The 16,256-nt window shown below is 44.7% G+C and overlaps 1 protein-coding gene across 3 annotated transcripts in view; it reads right to left on the bottom strand.

Annotated features, from left to right (window-relative positions):
• The window catches only part of VANGL2 (VANGL planar cell polarity protein 2), a 903,169-nt gene extending 897,225 nt beyond the window's left edge, over positions 1 to 5,944 (bottom strand). For all 3 annotated transcript variants that reach the window (XM_069635423.1, XM_069635422.1, XM_069635424.1), the window contains exon 1: positions 5,860 to 5,944. The gene's annotated coding sequence lies outside the window, so the exon portion shown is untranslated. The remainder of the gene's footprint in view (positions 1 to 5,859) is intronic.
• Between the last annotated feature and the right edge of the window lie 10,312 nt (positions 5,945 to 16,256).

Raw genomic sequence — 16,256 nt, 5'->3', positions numbered from 1 at the left:
TTCTTCATGGAAGCCAAAAAGATTATGACACGATTCATATGGCATGGGAAGAAGGCAAGAATTCCATACACTACATTAACAATTCCCTAAGAAAAGGGAGGAGTGGGGCTCCCTGAGCTGAGAACTTACTACAAACCCGCCCAGTTGCAAATTCCTAATTACACACAGCAGGGATCGTAAAAACCTCCAATGGGTGCACATGGACAATCACGAGCGCCAAGGGACCACTCCGGTGGTGATAGTGCGCGGGACATTTAAATGTCCTTCAACATTAACATTAACTACCTGTCCCCAGCTACGGTATCATAATGGCTATGGACCCCATACAAAAGGGTACAAAGGAAAATCAAAGGCCACCCCATATTGAGCACCATATGGAGTATATGGCGAACAGGCAAGGAAATGCGCAAAATCACTACCTGGCCGTCCCCGCTCAGCCACCTATGGCACCTGGTATAAACCATCACATTCCCAACGTGGGGATGTTCCAATCGTGGTATGAGGCAGGCCTAGAAAGGGTGGGGCAGTTGCAGCGCTAAGATTCGTACATCACTCTACCAGATCCGACAGAGGCACTGGGTATAGGTACTCTATCCACATTCCAGTATATCCAACTAAAAGGTGTGCTAACGAAGTCCGAATGGAGAGACAAACTTAAGAGAGAACTTACCCCAATCGAAAGACTCAGACTCTAAATCTGAAATGAAAGGCCTCATATCTGCAATGTACCAAGAGTTAATAGCGGCAGGAGATGGATCCACGGACCCCCTAAGAGCTAGATGGTAAAAAGACATTGGAGAAGAGATACATCCTGACCAATGGGAAATATTGTGTAGCGCTGCATCCAAAACCCCCATATCCAGTCAATACAAACTCCATGCCATCAAACTCTTACACAGGTGGCAATACGACCCCCTCAGGCTTTCCAAAATGACTCAAACAATGAGCCCAAGATGCTGGAGAAAATGTGGAGAAATAGCCAATTACTGGCATATGTGGTGGGGTTGCCCACGCATCAAAGTGTTCTGGGACGATGTCCTTGGGTGGATCAAAGAAATAGACGGGATTCAAAGGGATGCCGACCCATATTTAATACTATTTAGCCTAGAAAGAGACGATGATGACTGGATCAGAGTGAAAGGTCTAACCCCCCACCTATTGCTGGTAGCTCGGGCCTTATTAGTGATTAAATGGAAATCCACAACAGTTCCGGGAAAGAATAAATGGATCAACTTGGCCTCAAACATTTACTCAATGGAAACAATCACGGCACCCTTACATGATAAAGCCGCCCAATGCAAAGCTTTATAGATGGACTTCAAAAATAAATATCTCGCAACAGCCTCCGATTCCCAACCGAGGGAGTCCATAGGGTCAAAACGCAAGACCCAAGAAATCACCATGGAACAAACTCATAGACTGATGACAGTGCGACCAGACAATGGAACTATGTTTACTGTGCTTTCGTAGCTACCACGCCACAATGACGTTCACATGATGTGTGCTGATCCGAGGAGAGTGAGTGAGTAAGTAAAGGTTATTGGTTTATACGATACACCCAGAAATACGGAATCAATGTTAAGTCAAGAAACTGAAAGGATATAAGATGTTCTGTTTTTGTCAAGCTACCACACGCTAACAAAGGTGTTTTAAAAACGTTAGCACCCAAGGGAGACAGTAATCAACTGAGGAAACCATTCACGGTTCTGTGATGCACTTAGCATTTTTTCAGCATCAGAAGTAATTTTAGTTATGCATAAATGTATGTGAAGTGAAACTCTTGTACTTACTTAAGCCTTACAGAAAGAAGCAAGGAGTCGCACAAAGATGTTCCATTCCCACGGTATGTAGAGGGTAGGGAGCGGGAAGCGATGGAATACCATTTGGCTGTGCTTGACAACATTCTCAATGTACCACTCAATTACGTCCCAATGCTGAAACGGCGCCTGTTAGAATTCCTACTACTCATTCTTTTAACGGACTTGCATCCCTATTACCAAATCTCGCTCCACAAATCCTCCTCAACAGTACCTCTGCCCTCGCACAGCACGTGCTTCTTGGTTCCATTTTTCCCACACCACTGGAATTAGCTACCATCGGACACCAAAAATCTTAAGAACAACCATGCATTCAAATCGGCACCCAAAGCTCCATCTACACTGATGGTCAACCAGCCTATCCAACACACTGTACCCGCCCCTCTGCCTACTGCTTTTGTTACACCCAAGCATCTGTCAATACTGCACAATGTTCCTTTGACAGTCTGCCTTTACCCCCATGCTGATGTACGTCTATTCACCCAGGAGCACGCACCTGGATCTTATTTGTTCATGCAATTTAAGATATTAAAAAAACAACCTCTGGTTCACAAACCATTACTGCCAATGTCTGGTATGCAGAAAAAATGCCAATGCCCAGAAGGGGAGGGTGCTCCTCCCCAACACTCTTGCCAATGAGGGTTTCTCAATCAATTGGAAATAGATAACACCGATTTCTTGCAGGATACTTATGTTAGATAACATTCCAATGCCACTGTACTTTCTAGTATATGATTTCATGCAATAGAGTTTGCACAGGGACAACACAATGATGCGCATTATAAAACTCTTGGCAAACTAAAACTGGTCACTCATCTTGAATATGAATTTATCTAGGTGGTATATTGGCACACAGCATAAGCACTTACTGAAAAACATTGTTTTGTGGATCTGTGCTAGATTCTTATTTGCAGAATGTTCAAAGGAGATCCAAGAACCTCTCCACCCCAGAGAGTTAAGGACAAGTCTTATTTGCTATTACTGATGTTTGCAATCTTTGGCTTGTTTATACAATGCTCACGTTTACCAGCCAGAGGGAACAACATACATATATTGAAGGAAATCTAAGTGGTTGCTGCAAATCAGTTAAATATACTGCCATTTCCAACCCTCATGTGTGAACACATACCACGGAAAGTGTGTTGAATGTGATCACAAACTATAATCTTGTAATTAGATATTCAGCATCATTTAGATCTCCCATAATAGAGAAAAACACAAATATTATTGGGCATTCTTGATGCTGCTTAAAGCCTAGTATGGGGAGGAGGAAACAAATGCACCAACGCTACCAAATGGGGTATGTTAAAACGAAACTTGAAATGCAACAGTAACCGCCCAAGATCTTTGATTGAAATCCAAAGTGCAAACGATTACTCATTGCGAAATTCCATCTACAACTCAAAATATACATATGGATTTATAATACAGTGGAGGTCCAAGTTTTGCTTTTGATGCTCACTGCTGTATGGACATAAATGTGTGATAAACACAACGATCAAAGTTACAGTATTAAACATGTGACAGGAAGCCTGCATCGAGACATTGAAACAAGAAGAAATGTCCACAGATATATGTTAGTCAACCGCCCGCAGAACGCCAAAATAAAATTATTAAGAAACGATTGGATTTGTACACAACATCAAAAATCATATCAACTTGCCTTGAACAGTGAAACTGAGACTCGCTCATTGAATCAACTGCCCCAGTACCTGCAAATCTTTTTAGAGAAGGCAATGAGAGACACTTTCACGAGATTGCGTTTGAACATCCTCCCTACAAGAGAAATTTTGGTCAAGACTAAACAATTGCCACCAACACTGATCTTCTCTAGATTCTGCACTCAGCCTGACCATGTAGAAGCGTTACAACACCTTTTTATGGACTGTACAGCTCTGCAAGAAAAAAAATAAAAGACTGCCGTTTGGCGGGATGCTTACACACAGAACAGCGACAGTCCCTAATCATATCAGGAAATGATAAACTGCTGATTTTTAGAGAGTTATTCAACAATGGATAACAGGAATAATAATGTATATAGATCTTTATCCATTCAGGAATTGAGCGATTTTAATTTGAATGAATCGAAAGTTAATTTGATAAATAAGAGTGAAAAAGTTTGTCAGAAACTACATCATTCAATAAAAAAAAATAGACGTTGCATTGCTTTTAAAAACATGAATTTGTATTCCCTCATGGCACTACACGATTTCCTTTTTAAAATGTCCAATTTCATGCATTTTTTCTAAGAGAATGCAAACAGCTTTGTCACGAAAGGAGTGCACCACATCTCCAGAAGATTGAATTAGTATGTATGTTCCTTCTAACAGAAAATTAACAAAACCTCAAAAATTAGACAAATGCTGCATTGCGTTTTTTCAATTTTGAAATACAAAAAAGTGCCAAACCAAAACAACCACAAGCATGTGGTTGAAAACATGTTCTGCGCAAATAAAGCTCCAAGCTCTAAAATGTGAAATGCAGATCTACCATAGAACCCATAAGTTTCCTGTGAAAAACTCGCCGTGAATAATCGGCGGAAAAAGTCGCTTTTGAATATGCACTTTCAAACGTTTTTTTTATTTATTAATTTTTTTGGGGGCCGGGGGTAAGAGGGCCATTTTAAACAGTGGCTATTTCAGCCGCAGGATTACTCAGACGACTTTCTCACTGCATACGACTTTTTGGTGGTCGATATAGCTATGTACGTAAAACATCAAAGTTATGGTGGGTAAAAAATAAAAACCGTTTAAGCAAGTCACACATGCCACGATACATTGTTCAGTGGCAAAACAAACACAAAACAAAAAAAAAAGAGAAGGTAAGCTTCCAAGGATGGCTACTGTTTGGCGTAGTGGCATGTGTGGCTTGGCTGTAAAGATACCTAGATGCACAAATTTAATGGATCTCTGAGCTATTTGGCGTGTAGCTAAAATAACAAGGTCGGTTTGACGCCATTAACTGCTATGGACTCGCCAGCCCAATTGCTACCATATAGACACAGCAAATATTAAAAGTGTGTTTGGAAGTACTACGGTACATCTAGAAGACACCAAGCCTAATGGGGGTAAAGTACAAGACATAAGTTATGCATAGGATCGAAAGCTGCAAAACTGATACAGAATGTACTACCTTCTTATTCCCCCCCAGGGGATGCTCACGCTTACAAGGCGATGCACAGATGCAACCTTCATTTCAAAATGATCGGGATGAGGAGGGAAAACAAATACCAAAAACAGGGTAAAACCATCACTGTAACCTTGCTTTTTGTCTGAACAGTATTTTGCGATTATTCTGTATATAGGTGCTTGGCATGTTCACATTTGTTGTTTGGTACGACGACACAAGTCTATTGTATGAACTATTGACTGAAGTACTTTTGGACAACATAACATACATGTGCCACATTACTGGTGACTCAAATTTAGACAAAAGCAGTTTCTCATCTCCAAATCAGCAAAATTAAGGTACACGATAAACAGCTGTGTCTTTCTCTGCAAGAGACACAATAACTCAGATATGGAAGATAATATACAACATAAATCACCTCTTTAGAAATGGTTGTCCACATACCAGTTTACCTAGAGTGCATTCATACTGTCTGCGCGCAAGCTGCTCTGCCTGGCTATCATGGCATGGAGGAGTAAGAAGCCTTCCCCAAGCTGCAGTTTCACTGCCTGCATTGTACAACAGGGGCTGAGCCACCTGAAACGAGCGCAGTCACAGTAAATTACAAACCTATGGCAAACCCCAGGTTGCTCTCCTGTGCGGTTCCCACTCCAGTGTGTGCTGCCGCTATAGCTCTGTAAAGTGTTTCCTTATCTGTCTCGGTGATCTGCGGTCATCACCGGCCCCTGCGCCTGCAGCAGCTGGCCTCTTCTGACAGCGACGGCGGCCTAGAACAACAAAGGCAGTTCCGTCTGCCTAGCAAATCAAGATCACTTTTAGGGGTCCTGATCGACACGGAAATCGCCAGCATGCACCGCGAAACCCTCATTCGCAAATAAATAAACCCAAAAACATCTGTGCACCGCCTCCTTACCTTATTGTGGCTTGTTTTTCGAATTCCGGCACACGCTCGAATCCTGATCCGCCATTGCTGCTGATGTGCAGTGTTGCCCGGCGTTGCCAGGTCGGAAGGAAAAAAGAAGCCGAATATCCTTCAAAACAAACCCAAAACAAGCGGACTCCCGTCCAAATAAGCAGGAAAAACAAGAGCACACCTAAAACGCGGTGGATAGGTCTCAAGAAGTAAGAAACATAGCACAATAGCATAAACATACTTCGAGAGAACCCAAACATAATATGTTAAAACAAAGAGCATTCATTAAAAATGCATGTTCTTTTTCTGACAAGTCGTATTTTCATTTATTGTATGGGAGTCACTTATAAAAGCACATCAGTGGCTTTTGGTCCTTCACTTCTGATCCTTACATAGCTCCCAACCTTTTGTGTCACCAAAGCGGGAGAAAACGCCCGATTTTCTTATTGGCGGGTGATAGCCCATATAAGTGAATGGGCATATGAGGGGCTTGTTGGGTGATTCAGCTGCTTGCAAGGCAGGTGACACCCGGACACCCGCCAAAAGCGGGCGAGTTGAGAGCTATATGGACCTTGATTAGTCTTTCATTCTGGGGCTTTAAATGTGCGCTTTGCAGCGCTGACCTTACAAGCTGTGTTTGCTGGAGCCCTTCTGGCCAACTCTTCCCTCGGGGTATACAGAAGTGGTCTTATTACCTTGCTGAAAAAGAAGGATTGATAGCTTTTCCGTGGGCATTTAGTGTTTCAGCTCCCTCTGGCTGGCCATCTCATGAAAATCGGCCACAATTAACCCCCAGCTGTATTTCTTTGTCCCCATTATAATGTATGCACCCCACAGGTGCCTCAGACTGTTTTCCACTCGAAGCAAAGCGTCCCCCAACCCTCATTTTGAAATAGGCCCAGATACCTCTTCAGCCAGGCCTGATGATAAGTGTTATCACATTTTCAGACTGGCCCACATTGTGCAGCCAGTTTGGACATGTCTTCTCACTGTGACATGATATGATATGATTGGTTATTTATAACGCGCTTAATACCTGGAGGTTTCTAAGCGCAGACCCGGGGATCGAACGTGTGTTGCTCCGTGTTGCCTTGCTTCCAAGGCGAGCATGTTGCCCCTGAGCTATCCTCCCGAGACATGGCATTTTTAAAGGCAAAGCCAAAAGGAGTGTTTTATTAGGTGGGGATACTGCCATATATTGTTTTTAGACTGGCAAACATTGTGTTATCCAATTTTACTACCTAATGCACCATTTTAACCCATTATTCAAAACGTTTTTGGGGGATCCCCTCCCTCCTGAAACCTGCTTTGGTGGTTTGGGCTCCCGTACTACACTCAGTCACTCTGGTATATATATATATATATATATATATATATATATATATATATATATATATATATAGCGCAGTGATACCTCTTGGTCTGGGCGCTACCAACAAATGAAATAAATATATATATATATATATATATTATTCAATCTTTATAGTGAATATAAATCAAAGACACACAACATGACAAAATCAAATAAGCAACGCGTCGGCTGGTGTTAGGCAGAATTACATGCAGTACCATTTGGGAACACTACACACAATTAAGACTACAGGTGTAAGCACAATCTAACCTTTGGTACAAGCCTGTACTACACAGTTATGTGGAAGCAGTGGCTGAGCAGCCAGACTTATCTCAAGAGGGATGTGAGCAGTACAAGATGTTACACAAAGGACTTGCAATCACAGTAGTTCAAACAAACACTTACTCAAGGTTTCTTGGTAAAAAAAGGATATACATTTATTTACACATTTAGTTAGAAAACATTCCACTAGCAAGAAGCAGCTCAATATCACACTATAATACACTACAGTACACAACCAATACGTTTCTGAACAGGTTAGGCTCCCCTGAAGTGGGAGCAAAATGGCACTTCAGTAACTTTCAAAAGAGGTAGAAAGACAAAGGTTATAAGAATCAAAGCACAATTACATTCAGAGCATGGAAAATAGTTTCAGTTCACTACAAGAGGCAGTTCAATTCAATAGGCCTGGGCCAAAGTCAATGGTTCAGTGTCTTGCATAGGATAGCACAGTTCTGGTAGTAAACGGTTAAGTTGTTGCCAATGTTCTTAGAAGAAGTTTGCCAGAGAAAGAGTTATATGTTGGATTAGGAGCGAAAAAGACTCCAAAGTTGGGAAAGTTTCACAAACTTTCACCGCGGCAGAAAGGATTTCCTGACCGGTTTTGCACAGTAGCTTATGAATGAAAAAAAGCTGTAGCTGAGGCAGTTGTTCCTGCACTGCCCAGGGAAGAAGCCACAAGCTTGGCTAAACGTCGGTTTCAGGTGTGAGTGCCTTAAAGTCCACAAACTGGTATCCTTCTCACTGGCTATCCGGTTTTCAACAGCACTCTGAAGAAGATTCGACCAGTATGGAGATGGTATCCAGGTGGCTAGCGAGTTGGTTATTCCCAACAGCTCAGGGGAAGAAGTTGTCCTTGAAGGGGCTTCTCTGTCAGGGAGTTTCAGCCAATTCAGACCTGCAGCAGGGCTTCACCGGGCAAACCAACGGTCCAGGAGTTGCAGCAGTCGTCTTCCTTCAGCTCGTCTGTGGTTCTTTCGTTCCAGTGGTCGACTCTGCCTTCCAAGTCCCAGAGACCTGCTTTTAAACAGTTTTCTCCCATTGATTCCAGCCTAGCTGTCACTCACCCAGCAGGGTGGATGTCCTTGCCGGACAGTCAGCCAGCCAATCACACCAGAGTGCATTCATGTCTCCTAGGAGACTATGCACAGGGAGTTTCGGGCACCTCCCTCACATCCTGTCCACCACAGACACTCAGGCGCCAGAGGAGGGCTTCAGCACTGAAGCCCGCCAAAGGCCATCGAACAAAGGGACCAAACCTGGTTTGGCACACAGAGACAAACACTAGAAGGACCCTACCTAAAAGAAACGGCAAAAAAAGATGAGTGGAGTCTGTTTTTACAGAGAGGTCTTGGGCGCCATATTGAAAAACATGCCTGACCCGATTTCTAGCTACCAGTGTTTGCGGTCAGGAAAAATCATGATAGTTCGTTCTAAAACCACTGCCACCAGCTGTCATGACCCATAGAACTTGCCCCTTCTGGACTTCCTGGTCCTTATCGCGACGGGGCTTGTATTCCTTGTTACTCCCAACATGGCCGTGCCAGGTGACTTGCCTCGCACCAGCCTTCATGTCGCACACGGCACGTTCTATAAATTGGCCACGTCCCCGCGGCCCCGCGCGTCTCAACGCTATCATTAGGTAGTGACTTGACGTGTGTGTGCTGTTCGGCGAATCCACTATTCCTAGTTTCCTGGTTCCTTCTTCCTTCCTTTCACCCCTTCCCTCTAATTCTGCTCCCGGAATCCTCATCCCTAGCGACCACTACTTTTTTCCTGGACATCTGGAACTGCGACCTTCCCGGAACTCTGAACGCGCTCTGCAGCTGGACGAGACTCGAGCGAGCCTATACAAGACCCAATCCGTCCACAAGAGGAATCCTCCCGCGGAACAGAGCAAGAAGCGATCCCAGGTGAGACGGGGGGAGATTTACGACAGTTTGAGACGCCAAACGACCGACACTGATACTGCTATGGAGAAAGCAGTCCAGGACCTTATGCGTGGCATGCAAGAACTCACAACTGAAGTACAGAACTTAAAAGCTGACAATGCTGCGTTAAAACAGCTTGTTTTGTCTCACGACCCCGCTAACAAGTACAGTGTGTTACTGGGTGGAGTGGTAGACAAATATGATGGCTCGGCAAAATCCTTACGTGGATTCCTGGATTCCTGCTTGGTGCATTTTACTTTTAAGCCCTATTATTTTTCAACTTCCAGGGCGAAGGTGGGCTTCATAATCTCGCACCTCACAGGGAACGCGTTGACCTGGGCCACTCCCTTAGTCAACTCAGGAGATGCCCTCCTGGATGATTATGATGGATTCATTCAGCCATTCAAGACTATGGGCCTCATTACACGGTAGGCGGTAGTGGTTTACCGGTACCGGTAAGGGCACCGGTACCAGTAAACCCCTACCGCCTTACTACAAGTTCCCTTTGCGGGACGCGACTTTAACGGCTGGTTTTACCAGCCGTTAAAGTAGGGTGCTGCAAAGGGACCTCAGAGCTAATTACGGTACCGCAATTTGCGGTATCGTAATTAGCACCTTCCCCATTCCCATTATGCCCTATGGGGGCAAAAATAGGTATAGGGAAGAGCCTTGGTGAATGGGGAATTACCGCCCCCGCTCACCTTGGAGTAGGGCGGTAATTCCGCCATCCACCAAGGCGGACACGGTAAAATACCGGCGGCAACCATGGCGCTAATAGCGCCATGGTTACCGCCTACTGTGTAATGAGGCCCTATGTTCGACTGCCCAGAACAGGTTTTTAGTGCTCAGGAACGGTTACTTGATTTCCGACAGGGATCTCAGGATATGCTAACATACCTTACTAGATTCAAACAACTGGCTAAGGAAGCGGATTGGTCCTCAGAAGCAAGTTTCACTCTATTTCGCAGGGGTCTAAACGAGGATATTAAGGACGAATTACCCAGGGTGGCTCGTCCTAGCTCATTCCAGGCTCTTATGGATCTAGCCATGCAAATAGACTTCCGAATCCAGGAAAGAAAGGCTGAAAGAAGAAAGACCAAGATACCCTTTCAAAAGAATGCCCTTGAGACTTCTGTAAAAACCGATCCTGCCCCAACCCCTGATATAGATCCGGAACCCATGCAAATAGGAGCCTTCCGTGGGCCTATTTCCCCACAAGAAAGGATGAGAAGGATCCACACAGGCCTGTGCATGTATTGTGCCTCGGATAAACACCTTGTTAGAGAATGCCCTCTAGCCCCTCCACGATGTTCAGGAATCGCCAGCTCCCGGTCCTAGATGGAGCGAGGTGTCGGGAGAGAGATGTTTGCTCCACATCAATTCCATCCTTGAACTCTCCTGGACAAAACAATTTGGTGATACTACAGGACTTCCTGTCGCCCTCCAAGAACAAGACCTATCCCATTCTGGCCTTTGTGGACTGCGGATCTATGGGAATTTTCATTGATCATGACTGGGTTGTTAGTCATCATATTCCGTACAAGACACGAAACACCATGCAGCCGGTGGAAGCAATTGACGGAAGACCCCTCTCTTCAGGACCCATAAGCCTGCAGACTAAAGAGATCCAACTTTCCATAAACCATCATCAAGAGCGGATTACATTCGACATCATTAAGTCAGCCCATGGTTTTGGGTATGCCCTGGTTACAAAACCACAATCCGTATATCAATTGGACAGCAGGATCATTATTCCTGGGCTCAGAGTTCTGTATGTCCCACTGTCTATCCCTGGATCCCTCCTCGACACCACCTAAAGAACCACCAAGAGACCAAAAAACACGAGTCATGGTTTCCAATATCATACAAGTTCCAGATGCCTATCAGGGATATGCTGATGTATTTTCTACTGCCATAGTCCAAGCCTTACCCCCTCACAGGCCCGAAGACTGTGCCATAGATACAGATCCCTCAGCAGTAATTCCCTTCGGCAGAATGTTCATTCTTTCTGAACCTGAGAAAAAGGCCCTTCAGGAATACCTAGAAACCAATCTTGAAAACGGCACCATAAAACCCTCGAAATCTCCAGCGGGTGCTTCATTGTTCTTCGTTCCCAAGAAGGATACCAAGGAACTCAGACCCTGCCTCGACTATCGAGGCTTAAATCAATGCACCCTCAAAGATCGGTACCCACTGCCCCTGATCTCGGATATCCTGGAAGCTGTGCAAGGCGCCGTAATATTCACAAAGTTGGATCTCCGGGGTGCCTACCACTTAATCCGTGTCCGGGAAGGAGACAAATGGAAAACAGCCTTTAGAACACCCTTTGGTCACTATGAATATCTAGTCATGCCCTTTGGACTAGCTAATGCTCCCGCAGTCTTTCAGCGTTTTATGGATAGGGTGTTCTCTGACATGTTGTTCCTCTTCGTCATGGTCTATCTGGATGACATATTGATTTTTTCCAAGGATCCTCTAAAGCATGAAGAACATGTAAAGGCAGTACTACAACGACTTTGTGAACACAAACCTTTAGCCAAACCCGAAAAATGCTTGTTTCACGTTACTTCTGTTCACTACCTAGGATTCATCCTTAGCCCAGATGGAATTGGTATGGACCCTTCAAAGGTAAAGGCCATACTGGCTTGGCCTGCTCCCACATCTTTGAAACAAGTTCAATCCTTCCTGGGGCTCGCCAACTTTTACCGGAAGTTTATTTCTACCTTTTCCGAGATCGTTCAGCCGATCGTTGCTCTCTTGAAGAAAGACACCCCCTTTATCTGGTCTACACCGCAAGATAAAGCATTCCAACGATTGAAGACAGAGTTCACGCAAACCCCCATCCTGGCTCAACCCGACATAAATCGCCCATTCCTAGTGGAAATGGATTCCTCCAACTACGCCATAGGAGCGGTCTTGAAAACAGGAACTTGAGGATAAACTGGAACACCCCATTGCTTACCTTTCACGAACCCTGACTCCCAGCGAGACACACTATTCCGTCCTGGAGAAGGAACTGTTGGCCATCCGCCAAGCCTTCACTGAATGGCGACACCTACTTCTGGGTGCTAGATATCCAGTTCAGGTCCGCACAGACCATCGGAATCTCCAAATTCTACAGCCGTTGGAGTGCAGGAACAGTCGTCAGGCGCGTTGAGCCTACTTCTTTGCCCAGTACCAATTCCAAATCACTCATGGTCCCGGATCACAAAACATGATTGCTGACGCCTTATCTCGACGTCCTGACTACGTAGCCACTGAAGACAAGGCCTATCCTAAGATGTTTCCCCACACTATCTTTGTAGCTCAAGCAGTCAACCTCCTGGAAGAAATCCGAGTGCAAACCCAGTCCTCTGACCTCTGGAAGGATATTTCAAGGAAGAATCCATGGAATCTAAGAGTTAAGGAAGGATATTTATTCAAGGACAATGCACTGGTCATTCCTACGCAGAAATTACAACAAAGGATAATAAACCTCTGTCATGATACCCTTCACTCCGGTCATCGTGGTATAACTAACACCCTCCGTTTTATACAAAGACAGTTTTGGTGGCCTGGAATGAAGACCGACGTACAACAGTACATCAAGGCTTGTGCTATCTGCGGTCAAAACAAACATGATAACAAGAGACCGGCGGGTCTTCTACTGCAACCATCGCTGCCAACAAGACCATGGAAATTTATTGCTACAGACTTCATTGTGGAATTACCACCTTCCCGAGGATACACGACCATTATGGTAACCATAGACTTGTTCACTCATATGGCTCATTTTGCACCTTTGTATAAACTACCATCCTCCTCAGAACTTGCTGGAATCTTCCTGGAACACATTTTCCGTCAACATGGACTTCCTTCCAAGATCATATCGGACCGAGGACCTCAATACGTCTTACAATTCTGGAAACATCTGTGTCGTATTCTAGGGATCCAACGCGCTCTCTCATCAGGTTATCACCCCCAAACCAACAGAGCTACGGAACGTGTAAATCAAACTCTGGAGCAATATCTTTGTTGTTTTGCCACCAAGGTTCAGGATGACTGGTCTCTCCTCATACCCCTGGCCGAGTTGGCCTACAACAATTCCGATCACTCAGCACTCAAGGTCAGCCCTTTCTATTGCAGTCAAGGTTTTCACCCGTCCGTTTTACCTTCTGTTCTTCCACATCCCACTCCAGTACCTACTCTCGACTCATGGATTCAGACTCTCATCAACATACACAAGGAAGCCAAGGAACAATTGAAAGAGGCCCAGACACACACTAAGCGTTATGCGGACTCCAAAAGAAGACCAGCGCCTTCTTCTTCTGTTGGTGATCAAGTCTGGTTGTCCTCGAAACTATTACCACGACATCTACGGCCAAACAAATTAGCCCCTCGGTACTATGGACCATTTTCCATAAAGGAAATCATCAATCCTGTCTCATTCCGACTCAAGCTACCTGACTCCTGGAAGAAAATACACCCAGTCTTTCACACTTCCCTATTGAAACCCTACATCCAATCCACCCGAAAATCCTGCAGACCCAGTCCTCTTGTTGTGGACGATCAGCTGGAATATGAAGTGTCCAGAATGTGCGATTCCAGGTATAAACGGGGTCGACTTCAATACCTGGTTGAATGGAAGGGATATCCTCCTAGCGAGAGAACCTGGGAACCGGTTTCTAACTTAAATACCCCTCGATTGCTTAGAAGATTCCATCTCATACACCCGGGCAAACCTGGTGGAACAGGTCTTCGGAGGAGGCATGCTGTCATGACCCATAGAACTTGCCCCTTCTGGACTTCCTGGTCCTTATCACGAAGGGGCTTGTATTCCTTGTTACTCCCAACATGGCCGTGCCAAGTGACTTGCCTCGCACCAGCCTTCACATCGCACACGGCACGTTCTATAAATTGGCCACGCCCCCACGGCCCTGTGCAGCTCAACGCTATCATTAGGTAGTGACTTGACGTGTGTGTGCTGTTCGGCGAATCCACTATTCCTAGTTTCCTGGTTCCTTCTTCCTTCCTTTCACCCCTTCCCTCTAATTCTGCTCCCGGAATCCTCATCCCTAGCGACCGCTACTTTTTTCCTGGACATCCTGGAACTGTGACCTTCCCAGAACTCTGAACACGCTCTGCAGCAGGACGAGACTCGAGCGAGCCTATACAAGACCCGATCCGTCCACAAGAGGAATCCTCCCGCGGAACAGACCAAGAAGCGATCTCAGGTGAGACGGGGGAGATTTACGACACCAGCCATTTCAAGAGGAAAGGGTAACATTTGACTGTTACATGAGTGTTTAGAGAAAGGGGATGCTAGGCAACCCCTCCAGCACTCTATAGGAAGATAGGGTGTGCTGGGTCTGTGAATTTAAAAATACTAGCCAAGTCAATTTAACTTTACATGCTCTGGGAGACAGAAGTTTGTCCCAGAGAAGGTATTTAAACCTTGGGAAGTCTGAAAGACATCTCTGTGTCACTGCACTAAAGGTGCTGTGTGACACACAAGAAAAAGATGATGCCTAGGGAGTTGTTTAAAACTCCATATCCAAAGAACACAAAAGTAAAACACACATCAAAACACATGAAAGAGTGGGAATAAAGGCTCACACTCTTTCCAGGTAAAAATTAAAATCCTAGAAATCCAGCAATTTTGCTGGGAGTCTCAAAAGGTAAGGGAAATCTGTACATTCTTGAGAATTCTCCCTAACAGCTGGCATGCCGAAAGGCACATTGTAACGCATTCATAGCATCTTGCAAGTAAGAACCATATACTAGTCCAAAGCAGCCCACCACATTAATCAAACCACCCCAAACCCCACAACTCCCCTCCCCTGCCTCCACTAAAACATTGAAAGTGGGAAATGTTCTGTCTATGAGCCACCCGTGTCCACGCCTCTTCAGCATTCTGTTTTGTTTAGTCTAAATAAACATATCGGCCAGTGACCAGAATCTATCTGGCCATGTGGGGCCTACAGTTCTGCGATAACATGCACACTCGGCAGCACAGACCTTGAACAGCAATGATTTCCGTTTCCTCTGGGATGGCGGTTTTGCCCCTTTCCAGTCAATGAGGATGGACTTATGTGCAGTAAAGAGCGCAATGTGAATCCGCTTGCGGGTCATTGCATCTGAGTGGCTATTAGGTAAGAATTGATGCAGTCACACTGGGTGAGACTACACAACACTTATCTTCTTGGTATTAGGTAACCCACCTTTTGTTACAGGGCTGTCCTACACAAGTTGGTAGTGCGACTGTGCAGCCAGGCCTATCTCAAGAGGGGTACATTTGAGCTGTAGAGCTGTACAAATGAAATCCTTGAATACAAGTAGCCAAGTAACACTTACACTCAAGTTTTCTGTTATAAATAGTTATTTATTTAATTAACATCAATTTTTAAATAAGCATTCTTTAAAAAAGGCAATCCGTTGTAACAATGTAAATATACTTTAAAATTACTTTTCAGAATCAAAGCAAGTTAGTGGATAATCTTTGGATATGCTTCTTACACAATTCCTACACCCTGAGGGGACTTCAATCACAAGAACACTAATGGCATTTAATTTAACTAGTATACTTTATGGATCCTGAGGTTGCAGAAAAAGGAAAAAGGTTAAACAGTTTGTCAGTATATGTGAGGACAACTAAATCTTCCAATTCAATCTAGATAGGCTTTTCCCAGAAGTAACAGTCTACAATAAGCTACCACCTATGAGGGACAAACAGTATCAAAGTCATTGGAATAGAAGAGAATTCAGGGACAGGCCAAAGTGATTTGGGACACAATCTATGGGTCTGTTGCACTTCTTAGATCAAAGTCTTGGACAAGGTTAGAGAGTTTGTAAGAAGA

The sequence above is a fragment of the Ambystoma mexicanum genome, chromosome 1q (assembly GCF_040938575.1).
Source record: "Ambystoma mexicanum isolate Mex_15411 chromosome 1q, UKY_AmexF1_1, whole genome shotgun sequence".
NCBI lineage: Eukaryota > Metazoa > Chordata > Amphibia > Caudata > Ambystomatidae > Ambystoma > Ambystoma mexicanum.
This window is presented reverse-complemented; position numbering and strand designations above follow the sequence as displayed.